A 16,659-nucleotide genomic window follows, 5' to 3' on the forward strand; every position below is an offset into this window, starting at 1 on the left:
CCTGATTATCCTCTGTGGTAGGGTCTACAACATGTAGAGCTGCTAAAAGAGCCTTGTAGCGGTCACGTGACATAAATCCCCTCGCACACGAGCCCTGAAGTGACTTGGTTCCCCATTGACGATGGGAATCAGGGAGAACTGAAAACCCCATGTAAATGAGCAACCCAAGAAATTTGTAAAATTAATCGGGGGTCACCTCCATCCAAGCTCCTTGGTAGCTGGAATATGACGGACAGTTTAGGACGAGCTCCCACCCCTGGCGGTTTGAAAGCTGCATATCTCAGCAACTACAGCCTGAGTAAAAAACAGCATGAAAAAGTCAATTTCTCGCAACATCATATTGGAGGTTGACCACACAGCCTGACACACACTACCTAAGTCAATACCGAATGGACGGCTAGGCTTAAATTGGAGAGGTTTTGGTGCCTGTGAATCGATGTCAGAGTACGAGGGATAAGAAACAGGGTCAGGGAAGCGTTTACCCTTTCTAGCTGACTTGGGACCTGTGCAAGAATGGCTAGCCATACCCAAAATAATAAAGGTAAAAGTGTTAGTGTTACTGTGAGTATCAGTCATATGAGAAATAGAAACAAACACTACATACACATTCATATATACCCAGTTGATGGCCTTGGCTGGGGATCAGGTTCCATCTCACCCTCCATCTCCTCGTGGTCCGGGTCTTCCTGCAGTAGTTCCTGGTCCAGCAGATCTTCCTCCTGTGTGCTCATGCCCTCAAAAGCAGGGAGCCATAGTCTTTCCATCTCTACAACAGAAAAAAGTACACAATTGGTAGCCAGTAGTGTGTTCTTCACAAATCCATACACTGAATAGTCACCAAAAGGCTTGCAGACTAGCCAGAATGTCCAACTGCAGACAGCCCTCTCACACTTTCCTAGTGAACAGGAAGCTACACACAATCTAAAATCATGTCTGTGTGATGGATTGGTAAGGCTATCTGCTAAATTATAGAATGATATCTACCATTTTTTTATTACATGGGAAAATCAACAAGCTAGATAACTTATCTAACTAGCAGGCCAGTTTCCAGGCAGATCTGAACAGTGTCAAAAAAAAAAAAAAAAAATGTCTGAACAGCGTCTGCTCTCTGCGTGTGAGGAGGCAGGCAAGGAATGAGGATCTAAATGCAGCTTTTAATGGAAACCAAAGATAAACAAATTACTCAGAGACCAGGGAGACCAGAGCAGATCAGGCGGGCAGCCAGGAGACCAGGGAGACCAGAGCAGATCAGGCGGATGGCTAGGAGACCAAGGAAACCAGAGCAGATCAGGCAGATGGCCAGGAGACCAGGGAGACCAGAGCAGATCAGGCGGACAGCCAGGAGACCAGGGAGACCAGAGCAGATCAGGCGGATGGCCAGGAGACCATGGAAACCAGAGCAGATCAGGTGGACGGCCAGGAGACCAGGGAGACCAGAGCAGACCAGGCGGACTGCCAGAAGACCAGGGAGACCAGAGCAGATCAGACGGACAGCCAGGAGACCAAGGAGACCAGAGCAGATCAAGCAGACGGCCAGGAGACCAAGGAGACCAGAGCAGATCAAGTGGGCAGCCAGGAGACCAGGGAGACCAGAGCAGATCAGGTGGACGGCCAGGAGACCAGGGAGACCAGAGCAGATCAGGCGGGCGGACAGGAGACCAGGGAGACCAGAGCAGATCAGGCAGGTGGCCAGGAGAACAAGGAGATGACCTCAAGGTGGGGACTGGATCAGGAGTCCTGGGAGGCGGCCGCAGGGCCTGGACAGCGTCAGGAGGCCTGGGAGGCGGCCGCAGGGCCGGGACAGGGTCAGGAGGCCTGGGAGGCGGCCACAGGGCCGGGACAGGGTCAGGAGGCCTGGGAGGCGGCCACAGGACAGGGACAGGATCAGGGGGCGGAGCCTCTGTAGGAGGAGTCTCTGGGAGAGCGGGCGGAGTCCCAGGAGGAATAGTCTCTGGGGTAGAGAGTGGAGCCGCAGGAGGAATAGTCTCTGGGGGAGCGGGCGGAGCTGTGGAAGACTCTGGGGTTGGAGCCGTGGAAGACTCTGGGGGCGGATCCACTGGAGGAATAGGCTCTGGGGCAGATCCGCTGGAGGAATAGGCTCTGGGGGCGGATCCACTGGAGGAATAGGCTCTGGGGGCAGAGCCGTGGCAGGCAGAGTCGTGACAGGCAGAGTCGTGGCAGGCAGAGTCGTGACAGGCAGAGTCATGACAGGCTCGAGGGGAGAAGCCGTGGAAGGCGGAGCCGTGGCAGGCTCGAGGGGCGAAGCCGTGGAAGGCGGAGCCATGGCAGGCTCAAGACAAAGAGTCCTGGATGAATGGGAAACGACCTCCATGGTCGCGAACATGGGAAGAGACTCGGGAATGACCTCCGTGGTCATGTACACGGGAAGAGACTTGGGAACAGAAACTTTTCTTCTTCTCCTCCTCCGGATGGCTGAAGTTGACAACGCTGGCTCTGGGATGGACGAGGCTGGCAACGCAGGCTCTGGGACGGACGAGGCTTCTAGCTCGTTGGCCATGGTAGGCATGGGCGTTGGTTCATTGGCCGTGGCAGGCATGGGCGCAGACAATTTTTGAAGTAGGGTCTTCATGGACCTACGCACCGACATCAGTGGCAGATCATACAACTTCGAGACAGGGGCCGTGGAAGGCTTCGAGACAGGGGCTGTGGAAGGCTTCGTGGCAGGGGCTGTGGAAGGCTTTGCGGCAGGGAGCCGAAGATGAAGGTTTTGGCCCGGGGTTCCCGCCATAATCCACTGTATAATGGGAACTGCAAAGTTCCAGAGCCAAAAATAAACAGGAAACAGGAACGGGGAACTAAACAAGAATTTCAAACTAAAAGTCTAAGCAAAAACACAGATAATACATGACACTGCCTCACATTACTTCAGGCGGATTTTTCACAAGCGACAAAATTGGCAAAAAAAAGTTATTGATATTTAGTTAAAAATGTACATAGTATTGCTAGTTAATGTTTATTTAGCAAGTTTCACAGAAACTGCCAAAAGGATATCCTCTCTGGCTCCGCCCAGGCAAATGGAGGATGACGCTGATGACGATACATTTATTATTCACGTCCAGTAACCCCTTAACCAATCATATGTGCTCTTAGCTTATATTGTCAAGAGTATCTGGCAGTTTTCAGAAATAAAATCGGTGATTGGACGGCGAAGATATTGAGACAGGAACCATGGGAATAATTGTTCCCAAATTTAAACTCCGGCTGGAAAGGGTTAATGAAGTGCCGCAGTGCACAATTTGCTATTTTCATGAGAAATAGGTCAGAGCGCTAATATGTTTCAAAAGCACATCTGTTTTCAGCGCAAAGTCTAAACTCAGTTCCTGCATTTGCATTTGGAGATTCCAACAGCAGGTGGTAATATAGTACATGTCCAACTCTGAAAATAAAGTGGAACATCAAATTATGTCCATGATGATCAATGTTGTAGCCGTTTTATGAAACAGATATTTACGGGAATTGTGTTTAAACTATCTTTAGATTATGATTTAGTTTTCAGTTGTTATTATTATTTTATTTACAATTGTATTTAGGATCTAATTTCTGTTGAATGTTTATATTATAATTTATATTAGAGTGACTGCAAAAGATGCCGGCGGAAGAAGTTGTAGAGAGTGAAATGTTTTGATTTGGTATACTTTTATTGACCACTTCGTATATAATTACATTTTCGTTTCGTTTGAAGTGTAATTGAATTAGAAAAAGTTTTGGTTTAATTTTTTCGTGTTTTAATAAATGAATTTAATTATTCAAGTGCGTTCCGATACAATCAATGTTAATATTAGTCTTGATGTGTGTCAGTAGATGAAAATGTTAATAATACTTACATTCTCTATAATTAGCAGAACGTAAATCCAAAATCCTGACTAGAATCACATTTTCCAACCTGGTCTCATATATAAGCTTTTGCAAACTTGTTATACATGTCTCCAGGTACAATTCCCTGCAGTTTCCAGGTGAAACGAACTCGAGAGGCACTACAACAACTGTGTGTTTTATTCACTTATACTAAAATCATGACTTCAATGGCTGATTATGACTTTATAAACACTTATTTTTCTCTCTATTACTTGACCCTGCCACTGTATGTTATGATATCAAGACACTTTTACTCTAACGCATCTTCTGAAAAATTATACATTTTAACTCTTATATTACAGACTCACCTATTGTAACGTATATACACTTATTCCAATATGATTAGCTTGCGCTGTAGCTCACCTCATAGAGCATTGAACTTTGAAATTGGAGGACTGCAGTTCTAAACCAGACAAAAACAAAATTATGTGGTTGCTTCAGAAAATGTGCTATTCATTTCACTTCTGTATTTTACAACACTATCAGTTAAGGTTAGGTGTTGGTTAAGGGTAAGGATGTCAGTTTTGTTAAACTCTCATTTCTCTTTTCTGACACTATTGGTTAAGTTTAGGGTAAAGTTTTAGTTTTAGGTTAGAGAGGTACATTTTAGTAAAACCTCCATCTAAAATTCACCATAAAAACCTTGTCTGATTACAATCTCATTTCGCTTGGTTTTGGAGCCCCCTCCTGGACATTTCACTTGAAAAGTGCAGCTGAACTTGTTATGAAGCATGTCATTTCAGTATTGCAAAATTATTGCAACACTCACGTAAATTTCATGAGACCAGGCTGACATTTTCCATGCCTATTAAAGGAGCGTGTCACTGTCATAGAAATGTGGCTGATATTCAACAGACATTTTGTTAATGCATAAAAGGATGTAAGTCCATATTTCTGTTTTTCTAATTTATTGCATACAGTCCATCTACACTACCAACTTTTTATGAATGTGCTGTCTTTGTTTATATTGCTGGTGCTTGGCAGTGAATGGACTATATAATAGGACACAGTCGGTACCTCAGAAATAAATTGCACTTGACCTAGCCCATTAGCGCTTTGCACATGCAATTACATCAAACCCACTTGTGCCTAGACTTAGCACATGCTTGCATGAAATTTCCAAAACTTCATGGCCATGCCCATTGACTTTGCATGTATAACTTATGGCATAGTGCTGTGCTTAGTGCTATAGCGCTCTTAAATTAGGGCCCAGAATATTGCATGTGCCACTATTTCCCATTTTTACGCTGTAATCTGCAACAAATGTGTTCAGATTTGGATACTGCCCTTATGATAATCAAAATCAAAACATCCATTGCTAAAGTCTTATGTGTGGTAAACCTAGGCAGGTTTGTGTTGTTACTATGGAAACCAATGTGGACGTGCTAGCAAAAGTCTGAACAGAAAAAAAATAATAAAAAATTATCAAATCTGGCTAGATATAACTTGCAGTTTCAACAGTCAAACTAAGATTTAAGAAAAAATGTGTTTTCTCCAGCTATGTGAAAAAAAAACAAAAAAAAAAAAACAATTTCAACAACCTCAGGCCTGTCTCTAGCCTCAGTGCCTCTAATCAATCTCAGTGGCTCCCAAAGTCTGTCATCAGCTCCAGTGTCTCTCACCAACCCCTGTGCTAGCCAGTGTCTGTCTTCAGCCCAAGTGCCAGCAAGTTTCTATCGTCAGCCTGATTCCATACCAGTGTTTCTCGCCAGCCCTAAAGCCTGCCAGTATCAATCTACACCCCCAGTGCCGGCAGGGCTGGCCCTAGCATTTTTGAGGCCCTAAGCAGATTTTCAAAATGGGGCCCCCTACCTACAAGTACACCTTCTAAACACACCCAATATCAATAACTAAGCAAGTTTAAATTGTGCAAATAAACAAGTCTGTCTACTGAAAAGCAAAAAGCTTAGAAATGCATAACTAACTTAGTTTATCAGCACAGTTCTATATTTCAGAAGTACAAAAAAGAACATATTTTTTACAAACAAACAAACAAACAAACAAACAAACAAACAAACACATATCACATGCACAAATTAATAAATATATTTAATGAAGTTAATGCAAATTAATAATAAAGAAATTACCAAATGAAGGTATGGAAGGCTACAGACTAGTAGATCATATTTATCAATTCTGTAAATAGTGGTATATACTATTTTCACCCTGGTGTATAAAAACAGTATATAATCTAAGTATAAGTAAGTATAATTACTGTGACTGAAAGAACAGCTGGCAGTGGAAAGAAATGCACCTGATGTGTCTCGTAATGGTACCTTGTCACTGCTGTCTTTAAATGCAGATCGCGGCTTTAAAGCAGTCTCTTCAGATCCAGGAAATGGGTAATCGAGTTGGCGCCGTGGCCTTCGCTTTCCGCAGGCCTGTGAGATGCCAAGCTGCTGAGAAAACCCGCCAACCACACGTTTCAGGCCAGGAAAGGCATGCATGCGCCCGTCACCCCCTTCTCTGCACTACCCAACGTTAAGTGAGTCCCTGATCCTGACTAGAACACCGTATTTTTTTCATATATATATCACACTACCCTTAAACACTTTATTTACACTTTTTGTGTTACTTTTTTATTTTAAATAAATGACTTTCCGATGGCATGTACAGCCACTGTCTGTCTTTGCTTACATGAAATGATAAGGGGAAAATAGTGAAATTGGCAAAAGGTGGACTTGAACCCAGTTTGCCTATGCAACTAATCAATTATCTTACTAAAGTCACGACATTAGATCTTAAGCCAAGGAATGTCAAATTCACGTACTTATCTCTGCATGTCTTTTCTTCAAAGCATATGTAATATTTTAAATAGTTTTGATAGGTTCCATCAGACTATTGCCATGCATATAGCCGGACTGTGTGCCCAGTGCTATTTGGCTATACTGAACCTGTGGTAGGGGGCCACTGGTGGCCACATATGTCACTTAATAGGCAGGGCCAGTGTGGTGCCGGATTTTGACTCCCTATATCCTTATGTTTAAGGTAGGTGGGCTTTAGCCTTGGAATGTTCATTAGAGAAGCTCATTCACACTTCCTCACACTTGACGCATTCACAGATTGCTGTACAGCTGTGGATGTCAAGATTTAAAGTGAACTGGGGCCTGGGTAGCTCAGCGAGTATTGACGCTGACTACAACCCTGGAGTCGCGAGTTCGAATCCAGGGTGTGCTGAGTGACTCCAGCCAGGTCTCCTAAGCAACCAAATTGGCCCGGTTGCTAGGGAGGGTAGAGTCACATGGGGTAACCTCCTCGTGGTCGCGATTAGTGGTTCTCACTCTCAGTGGGGTGCGTGGTAAATTGTGCATGGATCGCGGAGGGTAGCATGAGCCTCCACATGCTGTGAGTCTCCGCGGTGTCCTGCACAATGAGCCATGTGATAAGATGCGTGGATTGACTGTCTCAGAAGTGGAGGCAACTGAGTCTTGTCCTCTGTCACCCGGATTGAGGTGAGTAACCACACCACCACGAGGACCTACTAAGTAGTGAGAATTGGGCAGTCCAAATTGGGAGAAAAGATTTTAAAAAAAGATTTAAAGTGAATAAGGACTTAAATTTTGGTCTCTTACTCACCCAAAACCGATCGCATCACTTCAGAAGATAGGGATTAAACTACTCGAGTGGTATGGATTTCTTTTATGATGCCTTAATGTCCTTTTTGGACATGTCTGTGTGCGTGCCTCGTGCGCAAACTCTTCCTGATATTGCAAAACAATGAGTTACTCACTCAATGTTGTGTCGATGTAGTGACACTAGGGGTCCCTATACGAAACGCCACAACTGGCTGAACTGTGTTATGTGAACTGGCGGTGTGTGGTGGGCAGACTACTGTGTGCCTCATAGCCAGCACACCGGGTCGACACGTAACCTCCCCCAACATAGTTATGAGTGTCGAATGGCCCTTGGGGACAAGTCGACTACCCAAAAGATAGAGACAGGCTTAACCCAGTCGTGGCCTCTTTTCCCCTTCTTTTTTTTTTCCTCCCTAGAAAAGAAGGGGGATTAACTGACTGGGCCGCCAGGTCTAGTCGGGGGGTGTCCCTCCCAAGGGCAAGACACCGCGGAGACCACACCTCACCCAAAGAGAGGGGGGGATATTTAAGTGGAAGAATACGTCACATGGTCTTTCCAACCATGTGGAGAATCTTCAAGGTAGATCCTGCCCAATGGGGGAGGAGTTACTACAAACATGGAGACTGGGGCAGAGGGGCTCTGCCCAAGGAAGACGCAGTTTGCCAACAGGGAAACGAACTAGCGGAAGATATATATCACATGGGGTTAGCCTTACAGGGAACCGCCACATGCGGAGGACCTACCCCAGAACAGGACTCTTAATTAGCTTGTGTACTGGGCTGGCAGCGAGTCTCTCCGAAAACGCGACTGCCACGGGGCTCGAGGGAAGTCAACCAGGGAACAAAGTTTGTGAACACTACTGGGAATTAATGGCGCACATCTTCAGCTCCAAGGGAGGTGGAAGGCGCTATGTGCAAGTGATACACCCGGCCAGCTATCCCTGGCTTATCTGCTTGTGTTGCGTGCCACTACCTGGGACGAAACCGGTTCCACCCGGAGGTTGTAGAACCTTGCAAAGTTGTTGGGTGTTGCCCAGCCCGCTGCTCTGCAAATGTCTGTAGAGAGGCACCTCTGGCCAGGGCCCAGGAAGCCGCTACACCTCTGGTTGAATGGGCTCGTAGCCCTACTGGGGGCAGCATGTTCTGGGCGAGATATGCCTTAGTTATGGCATCATTGAGCCAGTCGAGAGCTTGGAGACAGCGCTTCCTTTCCGCTGTGCACCAAAGCAGACAAAGAGCTGCTCAGAGATTCTAAAGCTCTGCGGGCGATCCAAATAGATGCGTAAAGCGTGCACCGGACACAGCAAAGAGAGGGCTGGGTCTGCCTCCTCCTGGGGCAGCGCTTGCAGGTTCACCACCTGGTCTCTAAAAGGGGTGGTGGGAACCTTGGGCACATAGACCGGTCGGGGTCTCAGGATCATGTGAGAGTAACCCGGACCGAACTCCAGGCACGTTTCGCTGACAGAGAACGCTTGCAGGTCACCTACCCTCTTGATGAAAGTGAGCGCAGTCAGGAGGGCAGTCTTCAAGGAGAGTGCCTTAAGCTCGGCTGACTGCAAAGGCTCAAAGGGGGCTCTCTTTAGACCCTGAAGAACTACGGAGAGGTCCCATGAGGGAACAAGGTGCTGTCTGGAGGGATTCAGCCTCCTGGCACCTCTTAGGAACCTGATGATCAGGTCGTGCTTCCCTAAGGACTTACCGTTGACTGCGTCGTGGTGTGCTGCTATGGCGGCAACGTACACCTTCAAGGTGGAAGGGGACAGCCTCCCATCGGGCTTCTCCTGCAGGAGGGAAAGCACTGATCCGACTGCTCATCTCTGGGGGTCTTTGCGTCGGGAAGAACACCACTTAGCGAACAGACGGCACTTAAAGGCATACAGGCGCCTCATAGAGGGGGCCCTAGCCTGAGTGATCGTGTCTACCACCGCGGGTGGTAGATCACTTAGGTCTTCTGCGTCCCATCCAGGGGCCAGACATGGAGATTCCAGAGGTCTGGGCGCGGGTGCCAGATGGTGCCCCATCCCTGAGAAAGAAGGTCCTTCCTCAGGGGAATTCGCCAGGGGGGAGCTGTCGCGAGGAGCATGAGGTCTGAGAACCACATCTGGGTGGACCAGTAGGGTGCTACCAGGACGACCTGCTCCTCATCCTCCCTGACCTTGCACAGGGTCTGTGCAAGCAGGCTCACTGGGGGAAACGCATATTTGCATAGGCCAGGTGGCCAGCTGTGTGCCAGCGTGTCTATGCCGAGGGGAGCCTCGGTGAGGGTGTACCAGAGCGGGCAGTGGGAGGATTCTAGGGAGGCGAACAGGTCCACCTGTGCCCGTCCGAATCGACTCCAAATCAGCTGGACCACCTTAGGGTGGAGTCTCCACTCTCCCCTGAGGGTAACCTGCCATGACAGCATGTCCGCTGTAGTGTTGAGGTTGCCCGGGATGTGAGTGGCTCGCAGCGACTTGAAGTGCTGCTTACTCCAGAGGAGGAGATAGCAGGCGAGTTGTGACATACAACGAGAGCGCAGACCACCTTGGTGGTTGACATATGCTACTGTTGCCGTGATGTCTGTCCGAACTAACACGTGCTTGCCCTGGATCAACGGCTGGAACCTCCGCAGGGTGAGCAGAATTGTCAACAACTTGAGGCAGTTGATGTGCCAATGCAGTCACGGGCCCGTCCAGAGGCCGGCGGCTGCGTGCCCATTGCAAACAGCACCCTAGCCCATTTTGGAGGCGTCTGTCGTGACCACGACGCTCCTGGAGACCAGTTCTAGAGGAACACCTGCTCGTAGAAACGAGAGGTCGGTCCAAGAGCTGAAAAGACGGTGACAGACCGATGTGATGGAACCGCTGTTCCCTGTTTGAACGCCTTTAAACAGGCCAGCACCGACTGGGCACGCTCGTTCATAAGGCGCGCCGTCAAGGAGACTGAGTCCAACTCCAATCTGAGAAAAGAGATGCTCTGAACCGGGAAGAGCTTGCTCTTTTCCCAGTTGACTTGAAGCCCTAGTCGGCTGAGGTGTGAGAGCACCAGGTCCCTGTGTGCGCACAACATGTCTTGAGAGTGAGCTAGGATTAGCCAGTCGTCGAGATAGTTGAGAATGCGAATGCCCACCTCCCTTAACGGGGCAAGGGCAGCCTCTGCGATCTTCGTAAAGACGCGAGGAGACAGGGACAGGCCGAAAGGGAGGACTTTGTACTGATACGCCTGACCTTCGAACGCAAACTGCAGGAAGGGTCTGTGTCGAGGAAGGATCGAGACGTGGAAGTACGCATCCTTCAGGTCTACCGCCGCGAAACAATCTTGAGGCTGGATGCTCGCCAGAATGCGTTTTTGTGTCAGCATCTTGAACGGGAGTCTGTGTAAAGCCCGGTTCAGTACTCGCAGGTCCAAGATTGGACGCAACCCACCGCCTTTTTTCAGTACGATGAAGTAGGGGCTGTAAAACCCTTTCTTCATCTTGGATGGAGGGACAGGTTCTATCGCGTCCTTCCATAGGAGAGTAGCGATCTCCACGCGCAGGGTGGCAGCGTTTTCGCCCTTGAACAAGGTGAAGTGAATACCGCTGAACCTGGGCGGGCGCCTGGCGAACTGAATCGTGTTGCCGAGTCAGACGGTCCGGATCAGCCATCGCGAAGGATTGGAAAGCGCGAGCCACGCGTCCAAGTTCTGCACGAGGGGGACCAAGGGGACAACATCGTCGGACGTACCAGCAGGTGGAGCCTCGCGGCGGTGCGGAGCGTGAGGTGCCACAGCACGTCGTGGCCGTGCTGAGTCTAGGGACATCGAAGCACTTACCTGGCTCCTTGTGACACCCCCAGAACAGCCTGGGACGGGGGAGGAAGAGGCTTGTCCTCGTAACCCGTGGAGACTGCCACAGCTGGGCGCTCAGGGGTGGAAAGGCCACCGCTGGAGCGCCAATCCTGCAAGAAAAAGCCCGTGGACGGTAGTCGTGGTGATGACCGGCAGAGCCGGTGCAGTCACCGCAGGGGGACGCCCTTGGTGATGAGCAGACGGGGTGCGGGACCTTGAGCAGCACTGGGGCAGGATGTGCTGGATTGCCTCTGTCTGTTGCTTCACCGTTGAGAACTGTTGGGCAAAGTTCTCGATGGTGTCACCGAATAGGCCCGCCTGGGAAATGGGGGCAGCAAGGAACCGTGTCTTGTCGGCCTCACCCATCTCGACCAGGTTGAGCCAAAGGTGGCCATCGTCCGCCCGAGAGACCGCGGCGTGACCTTCGTCACCCGGAGAGTGAGGTCGGTCGCTGAGTGCAGTTCCTGCATCAAATCTGGCGCAGAACTACCCTTGTGCAGTTCTTTCAGCGCCTTGGCTTGGTGGAACTGCAGGAGAGCCATGGAGTGCAAGGCAGAGGCGACTTGTCCAGCAGCACTGTAGACTTTAGCCGTCAGGTACGACGTGAGCCTACAGAGCTTGGACAGGAGCTTAGGGCGTCTGCGCCAGGTGGCGGCGCTCTGCGGGCATAGGTGCACCTCGAGCGCCTTATCCACCGGGGGAATCACCGTATAGCCCTTGGCCGCCCCGCCATCGAGGGTAGTGAGAGCGGGGGAACTGCGGAGTCGGGGCCGGGCAGTAAAAGGTGCCTCCCACGACTTCGTCAGCTCCTCATGCACTTCCGGGAAGAATGGCACTGGAGCGGGGCGTGGCTGCTTTGAGCGGCGCCGCGAGCCCAGAAACCAATCATCAAGCTGCGAGGGTTCAGGGGAGAGCAGAGGGTTCCACTCTAACCCGACGCTCGTGGCCGCCCGGGAAAGCATGTCCGTCATTTCGGCATCGGCCTGTGACTGGGCAATCGTCCCTGAAGGGGGAAGCCCAGCTGAGGCTTCTGTGTCTGACTAGACAAGCCTGCTCTCCGATGCTGCGCTCGAGAGCTCATCATTTCGCGGGCTCCGAACAAGAAGCCAGACTCGCCGTGAGACGAGCCGGCGAACTCATCCGGAAGCCCGATTGGGGCAGACGAGCATGCTGGGGAATGGGAGGTCCACGGGGGGATACCTGGCGGAAACGATCCCATTGGGGTCCCCAAATCACCCCCAGTGCTAGCCACACTGGCCTCATACCCGTAGGTAGAAGAACCATGGCGGGGAGCCGCTGGGGTGGCTTGCTTTCTTACGAAAACAAGCTGCGACCGCAACGTTGCCATGGTCATGTTCTCGCAGTGAGAACATGAACCATTCACAAATGCTGCCTCCGTGTGGGTCGTGCCCAGACACGAAAGACAGCGATCATGACCATCCGAAGTTGAGAGATAACGACCGCAACCAGGAATAACACACAATTGGAAAGGCATCTTTAAAAAGACGCGTCTTTAAAAAGACGTTCCGTGTGTGCGCTCTTTTAGAGAAATATATACTCTTTTAGAGGGGAAAAGCAATTTCAGAAAATATACTCTCTAGTTTTTTCTGCCGAAGCGCCCAGGGGCGTTCTCTGCAGTGCACCAGTGCAGAGGAGGGAGAAGCCGCTGAAATCTGAATGAGTGGTTGCATACCAGCTCCTTTTATACCCGTATGTCCAGGGGAGTGGCATGCAAATAGCACTCGCCAATTTTCATTGGCCTTTTATCAATGACCAGAGGTGTCTCGGGCTCCCAAAAGTGACCCCTAGTGTCTCTACATCGACACAACGTAGAGTGAGTGACAGATAGGGAACTTAATTTTCTCATCATTACTCTGTGAATCAGCAGGCTTGTGATTCACTAGATAAAATCCAGCGCCTTGATCTAGAGAAGCCTACTGTTGCGATAAACTTTTAAAAAATTATTATTATTATTATTATCATGCTCACATACAAATATGCAAGTTGCAGAACACACACACACACACACACACACACACACACACACACGCACACACGCACACACGCACACACACACACACACACACACACAATGTTGGTGCAGCTATCATTATGAGGACTCTCCATAGACATAATGATTTTTATACTGTATGAACTATAGATTCTATCCCCTAACCCTAACCCTACCCCTAAACCTAACCCCCACAAAAAAACGTTCTGCATTTTTACATTTTCAATAAAACATCATTTAGTATGTTTTTTAAGCGATTTAAATGATGGGGACACTGGAAACGTCCTCATAAACCAGATTTATAGCATAATACCCTTGTAATTACCAGTTTGTAACCTAAAAAAAGTCCTCGTAAACCACTTAAACCCACCCACACACATACACACACACACACACACACACATACACAAAACAACAACAACAATGCCAGGGGAATTAAACAAGATGATGATGCTGTGACACATTATTTATTATTCATTATTTATTATCTGCTCCAGGTGCCAAAAGGTGTTTTCTCGCAGGAAAATTAAGTCGAAATCCCAAGAACAATAGAGAAAATTAAGTCGTGATCAAGAGAAAACAACTTTTGTTATGATCATGAGAAAACAAGATAAAACATGGACAAAACGGGCAATTCCATAGCTTTGTGATGACAAAAATTATATTTTTTAATGTACTAGTCCTCCGTTTAAGAATCATTTGAACTATTAAGCAGAAAATCAGTTTTCATTCAGTTGGGTTCATTTCTATTTTTAAGGATTCCCTAGTACGTGGGACTTTTTTGCACTGACCTGGCTTTAAATTGGAGGGTATTCTGCACTGTAGATAAAGACAGTGATTCATCTTTATATAGAGTGTGGGTGAAAGCGAGCTAATCTGAGGTGAGTAGGTGTCTGAGTTGGAAGAAGGATCTTCAGGAACTAACACTTTAAGCATGGGTGAATACTGCATATTGCACATTCATGGCTTTTCAAATCGGAATATCTGCACAGCAGAATGTGGGGACCAAACCATTTTGGGTGTGGGCAGTTACCGGTGTTGAGGTCACAAATATAATGTATTTTTAAAGTTCACACAGTACAAGATAAACACTGTGTCTGAATTTCTAACAATTTGCCTGTTTGAGTCAACTTTTCTTTCTTTTTCATGCTGTCTCAAAGAAAAGACGAATATAATTTGAATTTCTTTTCATCATTGATGTATCTGTAAAATTACATGACTGTGTCAGCAGGCTAGACAAAAGAAAATACACAAAATTCTTTACTGCCCTCAAGTTGTCCCTGATTGTTTTTTCCTCCCAGTAGAATCTTTATACACAATATTTTGTTCAAGAATCCTAATGTTGCTCTTTTCCATACAAAAACAGTTAATATTGACCAGAGCTGTTAAGGTCCAAAGAGAGAAAAAAAAAAAGAAATCATTATAAAAATATCATAAAAGTAGTCCATAAAACACATAGTTGCTGTATGGCCACAGAAAGCTTGGAATATAATGCACGAGTCATATGGACTACTGTTATGGTGTCTTTATACAGAATCTTTAATAGTGCTTTATAGTATTTGTCCTCTATGAAGCTTGACAGCTCCTGCTCACTATAAACTGTTATTCTATGAAACTGAGCTGCTTAAAATATCTATTTTTATGTTCCAAGAAAAAAGTAACAGCATATGGGTTTTGAACAACATAAGGGTGAGTAAATGATTGAGTCAAGTCAAGAAATTTTTATTTGTATAGCGCCTTTCACAACACACATAATTTCAAAGCAGCTTTACAGAAGATCAGGCATTAATAGAAGATACAACTGTAATATCTATAGAGTCATCATTGTGTAGTTTGATAAAATACGATTGTGAATTGTGTTTAAAAATAAGTAATTAAATAATAATTGTATTTATAACCCAAGTGAGCAAGCCGAAGGCGACTGTGGCAAGGAACACAAAACTCCACAAGATGTTGGTTAATGGAGAAAAATAACCTTGTGGGGGCCAGTTCCCCCCTGGCTAACATCATGAATATAATGCCAATATTACTTATGTATAGTGCAAGTCATGGTTTAAAATTATTAAACTAAGTAAGTGTTAAGGGCCAGTGTTTAAAACAAAGATTTTGTAAGAACTCTAAGATTAATGACTAATGTCTTTGAAGTCCATCCTTGATTAACTGCAGAAGTTTACATTGATGCATTGTCCTTTGTTAGTTGGCTGATGAAGGGTTTTGTTGGCAATTAATTGATAGTCTATGTATTCCATTATAAGAGTGTATTCCATCATTAGACCGAGATGATGCATGCAGAGATCAGTTAGGTGCATCGCAGTTCAACCGGCCGGTAATTTTGGTGAGGTCTATCCTAAGTCCAAGGTTCAGGCTATGGCATATGAAGTATCCCATGTCTTATGGTTAGAGTTGGCATCAGTTCATCCTCTGAAGTCCATCGTAATAGACTGAAGTGATATTTGGCTGGCTCCAGCTGCTATTATTTATCATCACAAAGCGACACGTAGCAGTGGAGTGCAACACCAAGCAGGAACGGAGCTGGATCCAGCCGGTTCTGGTGACCTCAGGATAGGAGTCCCGAGGTTGAGACAGGGAAACAAATAAAATAATATTAGCACAGATGCCATTCAATTTATTGCAGAGTTCTAGATCATGATCACTGTTTCTGGTTCCGGCAGACCTAACTAAAGCAGCTTAATTGTGAGTTGAAGGATAAATTAGGTGTATGCCTGGCTAAATAGATGAGTCTTTAGTCTAGACTTAAACTGAGTGAGTGTGTCTGCATCTCGAACAGTGTTAGGGAGACTATTCCATAGTTTAGGAGCCAAATATGAAAAGGATCTACCTCCTTTTGTGGATTTGATATTTTAGGAGCTATTAACAAGCCAGAATTTTGCAATCGTAATGAACGTGATGGAATATAGCGTGGTAGAAGTTCACTTAAATACTGCGGAGCTAGACCATTCAAAGCATTGTATGTAGTTAACAGAATTTTAAAATTCATACGAAATTTAACAGGTAGCCAATGTAACAATCGTTACATTGGCTACCTGTTAAATTTCATATTAATTTTTTAATTAATTAATAATTAAATAATATCTGTAATATCTGATTATTGGGGGTGACTTGTCCCCCCTCAAAGTACATTGTGGTTACCCTGCAGGTAAATCAGAATGTTTGTAGACTGTATTTTTCATCTGCATCTGAACAGGGATTCATTTAGTTGTTTAAATGTTTATAAGGACAATTTGGCCATATCTGATTATTGGGGGTGACTTGTCCCCCCTCAAATTACATTGTGTAATTCATGTGTAACTTCCAAGTTGGAAACTTCTATGTATTATAATTCTGATTGCACATGAAGGCAGCATCAGACACACAGGTTCTGGTCCCATG

Source organism: Myxocyprinus asiaticus, chromosome 21 (genome assembly GCF_019703515.2).
Source record: "Myxocyprinus asiaticus isolate MX2 ecotype Aquarium Trade chromosome 21, UBuf_Myxa_2, whole genome shotgun sequence".
Lineage (NCBI taxonomy): Eukaryota > Metazoa > Chordata > Actinopteri > Cypriniformes > Catostomidae > Myxocyprinus > Myxocyprinus asiaticus.